The sequence below is a fragment of the Chrysochloris asiatica genome, unplaced genomic scaffold, assembly GCF_000296735.1.
Source record: "Chrysochloris asiatica unplaced genomic scaffold, ChrAsi1.0 scaffold00012, whole genome shotgun sequence".
Lineage (NCBI taxonomy): Eukaryota > Metazoa > Chordata > Mammalia > Afrosoricida > Chrysochloridae > Chrysochloris > Chrysochloris asiatica.
Genome location: NW_006408530.1, coordinates 29,628,178 through 29,635,766, shown reverse-complemented (window position 1 = coordinate 29,635,766; position 7,589 = coordinate 29,628,178). Strand labels below are relative to the sequence as shown.

Below are 7,589 nucleotides of genomic sequence, written 5' to 3'. Positions count from 1 at the left end.
TTTTTGGTACAGTGACTCCGTGTGTTCCTGCAATCTTCATTTGATGCTTTTAGTATCATTCAATATTTTGCCCATAAAATCCTTCGATATTGCAATTCAAGGGTTGGATTTTTTCTTCAGCTCTTTTAGCTTGAGAAATGTTAAGTATGTTCTTCTCTTTTGGTTTTCTAACTCCAGGTCTTTGCACATTTCAATATGCTCTTTGATATTTTCTTTTCGCCTCTTTTACATCATTTTATATTTCTTCCATTCATTGTAGCTTCTCTACACTGGAGAGCCAATTTCAGTCGCTTCTGATAGTCATTTTGGTCTTTTCTTTCTTTTGTTTCTTTTTAATGACTTTTTTATTTCTTCCTATTTGATGTTACTGATGTCATCCCACATTTCTTTTGGCCTTTGGTCATTAGAACCTAATGCATCAAATTTGTGTTTGAGATGGTCTTTAAATTTTAATGAGATATCTGAATATCAAATTTTGTTTTTTGTGGACTTAAATTTTCTTCAGCTTCAGCTCAGACTTGCCACAAACAACCCTGGCTTTGTTTTGGCTAATGAAGTTGAACTTTTCCACTGTATGTTCCCACAGATGTAGTCAGTTTGATTCTTGTGTATTTCATTTGGTGAGGTCCATGTATATAGTAATCTTTTATGTTGTTTAAAAAGGGTATTTGTAATTGATAAATCACTGGATTTGAAAAATTCTGTCTGTCATAAGATCTCCAACATCATTTCTATTACCAAGGCCATATTTTTCAGCTCTTAATTAGAGTGTCTACTGATTATCAGAGGTTATCATAATTTTTCTTTTTTTAGATTTCAGAGAGATAATGGTGATAGATTTTCTTGAAGAACACAGATGATTTTGCAGGTTTACATTTCTTCATATGAAGAAGGTTAACATATGAAGAAATGCTCTGTATCATTCATCATTAGAGATATGCAAGTTAAAACAATGCTGGTGAGAGTGTGGAAAGATTGGGACTCTCCTACACTGCTGGTGGGACTATAAAAAGGTGCTCCCACTATGGAAAATGGTATGGGGTTTTCTCAAAAATCAGAAATAGCAATAGAGTATGACCCAGAAATCCCTCTGCTTGGTATAAATCCTCACAAAATCAGAGTCGTGTCATGAATAGATGCCCGCACACCCATGTTGATTGCAGTGTTATTTGTAGAAGCAAAAAGACAGCCTAAATACCCATCAACAGAAGATGGTTAAACAAACTTTGGTTCTTAAAGAAGTCTTAAGAAATGGTGAAGTACATTGGTGAGAAAAAGGACAGGAAAATTTCACCAAGGAAGATGTTTTCCATCACAACAAGGTACCTACTCATCCTACTGGAATTTCATTGGAAAACTATACTTCATCCATCCTACAATCCTGATCTTACTCCTACAGACTCCCTTTTTGTTCCCCAAACAAAGACTATTTAAAAGAACACAATTTGAATTCCTGGAAGTAGCCCGAAGTGTCATTTGAAATGGTATCCATCAAGAGCACAGTGTTCTTCCAGGAGGATTAGAAAGATAGAGACCCTGCTTTCAGACGTGTTTATACCCAGATGGAGAACATATCAAGCGATGATAATTGCACTTTTTGATATTTTGGGCTAATAAAAGTTTCTATGACTTTGACAGAAAAGGGGAGTGTTGCGTAGTAGAATAAGCAACTAGCTCTGGTAGCGTAGTGGTTACGAATCGGGCTGCTAATCTCATGGTCAGCAGTTTGAAACTACCAGCTAGCTGTTCTGTGGGAGAAAGATGAGGCTTTCTGCTCCCTTAAAGATTTACAGACTCAGGAAACCCTGTACAGGGTCGCTATGAGTCAGAAACGACTCCATGGCACATAACAAAAACAAACTATCCAAAAGTGTCGGTTGTGACCCATCAGCAACTCTGCTGAAGATGAGATAGTCTGTTTCCATAAAGATTTACAGCTTTGAAAACCCTATGGAGCAGTTCTATTCCATCCTATAAGGTCATTTGAGTCAGAATCGTTGCTGTCGATTTGTTTCGGTTTTAGTATATGTACATATATAAATTGATTATATATTCATTGTTGTTGTGTGCTATTGAGTCTGATTGGACTCATCGTGATCCTTTATAGATTTTGAGAGGTGCTATTTGTGGGTTTGAACTGCCAACCTTATGTTTAGCAGTCCAGTGCATATCCTGCTGCACCATACCTGGATTCCAATGTATATAGAGGTTCTTTAGGGCACTTTAGGAATAGCACTAGACTTGTAGATTCAAGGTCTGCGGTTCAACCACACCAGTCATTCCTTGGAAACCCTATACAGGGTGGCTATGAGTCGGACACACTTGAAGGCTCTTTACAACAACATAGTTTCTTTTTTTTCCCCCACTTCTTAAGAAATTGGAATACAACATGATGTGAATGATAATGCCGAACCATGATTGTTGGCTCATGATCTAGGGAGCAAATACACAATCAATTGACACTTTACTGAATGCAAAGCAAGATGAAGCATCTTTGTGGAAGCAGAAGCCCAGGGAGGGGAAGACCATACAGCTTTCCTATAAGGGGAAGCTGTGAGCTCCTCCAGTCCCATCTTGTGGTGGGAAGTTGAGCCCATGTTCTGTCTGTTGCCATAACCCCTAGGATGGGTGTCCTTCCAGTCATTCCACTCCCGGGCTCCGTGCAGTGTTTTCTCATCATCATCTTCCTCCGTTTGTTCCTGGTCTTCCTGTTGCTGAGCTGTTTTGAACTCTGAAGTGGTCTTGGTTATTCCCTGATTAGGTAATGTGCCATATTTCTGATGCTGTTCATACCAGCCATCCACTGTCATAGTTGCCAGGCTTGGATAACCAGCTGCAAATACCTTGGCTTGGGCCATGTCTCAAATGAGAATGAAGGTGTTCAATGGCAGCCTGTCCTGACAAGATGTGTGAGAGGTTGAAGCCTCTTTTGAGGAGTCTTTTTTCTCTCAGAATCTTTATCTCTTGTTCAATGCTGTCAATTTCTTCCATACTGATACCAATTCACCTTCGAAGGCGAAGGAAGTAATATTTACGAGTACACTCATCCACCGCAGACTTCAATCCAGACAATCTATGCTGCGTTTCCTTCTTCTGCTTGTACATCTCTCTATTTTAGCCTGTCTTTGAGATGCCATATTGACAATGCTAGGATTGGTCATGTAGGAGCTACCGGCATTATTTTCAGAAGAGTTGTTCTAGGTTTTGGGTAGCTCAAAGTCTGCCACATGATAGTAATGGCATTGAGTTAAGTAGTTTATTAAGTGTTCTCGAGACCACTTCAAATGATCTAGACGCTTGCTGGAGTTGACTTGTTTCATGGCAAGTGCTCTTTGAAATGCTGGCACCAACAGGTACTTCAGGTTGATGGAAGCAATTTCTTTGAAATCTTCACTTTGGCTGAGCAAGTTGAGCTGCGAAAACATTTCAGCAAACTTCTCAAGGAATTCCAGTCCCTTAAACACCTTTTCTTGGATTATCCAGGAACTGGTAGGTTCAGTGGCTACTTCCACTTTATCTAGAAATTGTTTTCTGGTTTTGAACAGCTTGGGGAGCCTTGGTGACAACAATTCATCTTCCACAGCTGCCATCTTGGGGGAGGCAAGAACCCAATATAGGCTCTTTGAGTGGCACAAAGTATAAAGTGCTCAACTAGTACCTGAAAAGTAGCTTGGCAGTTTGAATCTTGGAAGTCAAGCTTGGTGATATGCTTCCCAAAAGTTGCAGCCTTGAAAACACTCTACAGCATAATTCTACTGTGTGCACATGGGTTCCCATGAGTCAAAATTTATTTGAAGGCAACTAACAAAAGCAATAATAAATATACATATGTACTCATGTATATACAAATATACACTCATATGTAAAGCAATGACTTGATGAGATAAGCATATATTCTGGGGTGATCAGTGGAGAGATGAGCATATATGTCAATAATTCTAATCATGTTGTTGTTGTTATGTGCCGTGGAGTAGGTTCCGACTCATAGCGACCCTGCACAGGGTTTCTGAGGCTGTTAATCTTTACGGGAGCAGAACACCTCATCTTTCTCCCATAGAGCAGCTGGTAGTTTTGAACTGCTGACCTTGAGGTTCGTAGGCCGATTTGTAACCACTACGCTACCAGAGTGCCTTCTAATAATAATCACCCTTTAATCACCAACTCCTTACCTGTATGAGAAAAGATATTTGCAAGAGGGATTTGGAGCAAATTTAGTAATGAATAGATCTGGTATTAATTACAATGTTTTAACTGCTCATTTACAAAGGAAAACCTAAAGAGAATGGAGAAGCTAGTAAGCAACTGGAGTAGTAGCTTGAGACTATAAGAAATTATGTATAATGAGAGTTCCAGAGAGTTAGGTCCCGGGATTAGCATATTGCCTCTGTTAGTTCATTTATCCCACAAACAGTAATATGTTGAGATACCAGTTCATAGAAAATATAAAACAGTATACACCCATGTATACATACATACATGTATGTACTCCACAACCTAGAGGTTAGACAATTTACTCCAAATTGTATAAGTAATAAGTATCAGCACAGAGGTTCAACTATAGATCACATTCCTCAAGGTATGCATACATAGGTTTTCCCATAAGCGGAGTATTTTCAATACTTTCCTGAAAGGAGGAAACTAGGTGTTTATCTTGTGCTTATTTGTGGTACAGATTAATGATTGTTGCTTGATTTTGGCACCTTTTGGTAAAGCAGGTGCCTTATCCAGCCAGCCTTTCAGGACCCACTTCTCTCCTGGTATCTTTCCAGCAAACATCTCAAACTCATAGCTTATCCATGGTATATCAGAGGGTCAGTCCAACCCAACCTAGAAGCTCTCTCAAAGCAAACTCTGGTGAGGTCTTGGACTAGATCAAAATGCATTTGCTAAAGACATCAAGCACTGTCAAGCGCCATCTTGAAATGGAGTGGGAATAGGCTGGGGAAGATGGCAATGAGCCAAACTGAGACCCACAAATAGGTATCAAAGTCACAAATGTTTGTGTCTGACACATGGGGAAAATAAGGCACTTCTGCAGTTCTTGTTTCTTTGAATCTAAGCTCTTCTTCCTGTTTGTATTGCTATCCCATTTCCCTAATTCTTTCAACAAACATTTCTCTTTAATTAGCATTAATTTAAGTATGTTTACGGGGGAAAGTGTTTCTTGTGGCAGTGTGATGGAACTCAGTATTGAAGGCATACTTGAGGAACTAAGAACGGGATGGGCAAATAATCACTTTCCATGACTTCATCATCTTAAAGAGGAAAAATCTTACCCCAACCTCACTAAGCATAGAAGTGGTTTTATCTGCTTTTGTCCTTATTTTAGAAGAGAAACAAATGTAAAGCTAGTTGAAAGTGGAATTCTACAAGCCATATTGAGATGGTTTCCCCTGGGCTATTCCTTTTCAATGGGAGGTCTTATTTATAGATGAATGGAACAAGGGCAGCATACATGTCATTATGGAGGTCAGAGACAAGAGCTGTGTGTCCCAGATTAGAACTGTTTTCAACACTCGCCCCTGGATTCACCAACTAATTTGTGTTAAAAAATTTTAAGGTGCCATCTTTATTTTGTGCTTCATTTCACATTTCCTCTCTGAATAGCAACATATAATTTGAAGAAATAATAATGTTATTTTCAGTTAAACTATTTTTTCTTTTTTTAAGCTAGGAATCTGTTGTATGTTGACAGCTCTGTAGAGATACTGCTATAGCAATAATTTCTGTTTTCCTTGATTTTTCTGTGTGAAATAACTGGAAGAAGTTACTTCACAATTCAATAGGTAATTGGAAAAGACATCAAAACCTATTTTAATTTACTAGCAAATAAATCAGACCAAGTTTTTAACATGTGGTTTGCTAACACACTAGAATTATAAATTGGTGCTTTTAATAAAATAATCTTATCATTAATCCATCAGTATTCCTTGGGTAACCTTAGAAAGAACATTTTCTATGCCAAAATAAATAAATCTAACAAATTCATAGATATGTAAATAGATGATTGATAGAGTTGTCTTTTAACTTTACTAATGGAACATTGTCTTCTCTCTGATGTTGAGCTGAATTAGAATTAGTTATGATTAAACTTTTGTGGACTGAGGGATCTGGAAAGTGGGTTGGCTTTATTGATGGTATTTTATAAGTATATTGATAGGAATTGATTTTCTCTTAAATATGTATTGTTCAAAATAAATAAAAACTATTTTGTCTACTTGTTATTTTTGGAAACAGTTGAAGAATGCAACTAATAGCTCATTAGACCCACGATCCTCCTCTGGTACCACTGAATGTATCACAGTGAGCACCAACAACTATTATAAATCTGAGAAGTAAAATAAATTATGTTGAATCTACATTGAGCAAACATACTTCCTACAGAGGGGTGGGGCTTGATGGTGGCTAGGGTGGAGGTGCAGTGAAGTTCGCCTTCGGCCATACCACAGAATACCAGGCAAAGCAGATCCAGGACAGAGCTCCAAAACTCGGAACCACATAGCTAGGAATATTTTAAAAGTTTGATGTGAAACTTGAAGTTGAAGTAAGAAATCACATACTTTTGAATCTCGGAGGCTGATATTTTGGGTGAGACCAAATGGCAAGACCAAGTGGGGTAGCAGACACACCACAGAAAAATGCCACAGGAATCTCGGAGCAAATACACTTTGTCAGTTTTGCTTTGTTCTGATTTCTTTTTATTTATTTATTTTTTTTGATATCTGGTCATTGCCCCCTCCCCGCCCCCTCCACTGTGCACCTCCATTCTGGTGACTAGAGGGGGTGCTTGAGCAAGTGGACACCCCCTACCCTCACTACTGGTGGGTTCTTCTGCTATACATGCACACAGATGCTAAGCCCAAGAGCAGGCCCTGAGCTTTTTTTTTTTAAATATGGGAAAGGCCAGGACAGGGTTTCAGAGATGGAAAGAGAGTTTAAAAACAAAACAGGCCAAAAATTAAATTAAAACCTGAAGTGTATAACACAAAATCCAAACACTGCCATCTTGAAATCTCTCAAGCAGCTTTGAAAGCAAGAAGCTGAAGTTGTTGTTGTTGTTATGTGCCGTGGAGTCAGTTCAAACCCTGTACAGGGTTTCCGAGGCAGTAAATCTTTATAGGAGCAGAAAGCCTCATATTTCTGCCTTGGAACAGCTGGTAGTTTCCAACTGCTGACCTTAAGGTTTGCAGCCTGATTCATAACCACTGCGCTACCAGAGCTCCTAAGAAACTGAAGAGATGACATTAAAGTCATACTCATACTAGGCTACAGAATTTTTTTTCTTCTCGCCCTCCTTTCCCTTTGCTGTGATTATAGAATTCAGTATTCACTCTAGTTTTATTTTATTTTATTTATTTATTTTGGTGATGCTGTTTTATGCTCACCCTTCAACCTCTGGGGGACTCTTTCTCTCCCTATATTACCCAAGAAGAGTCAGCAACTACTGCCATATAGTCAAGCTACAAGCACACTCTATAAAACACCAAAACCCAAGCAAGAACCTATGCCAAGTGCCATATAGCAGGGAGGCAGACAACATCTGTGAAAGTTACTCTGAGTTACGCAATAAGAAGAGTAAAAAGGGAAGC

General features: G+C 38.7%; 1 pseudogene; it reads right to left on the bottom strand.

Moving 5' to 3' along the window:
* Positions 1-2,426: 2,426 nt before the first annotated feature.
* On the bottom strand, positions 2,427-3,590 carry LOC102825917 (annotated as a pseudogene).
* Between the last annotated feature and the right edge of the window lie 3,999 nt (positions 3,591-7,589).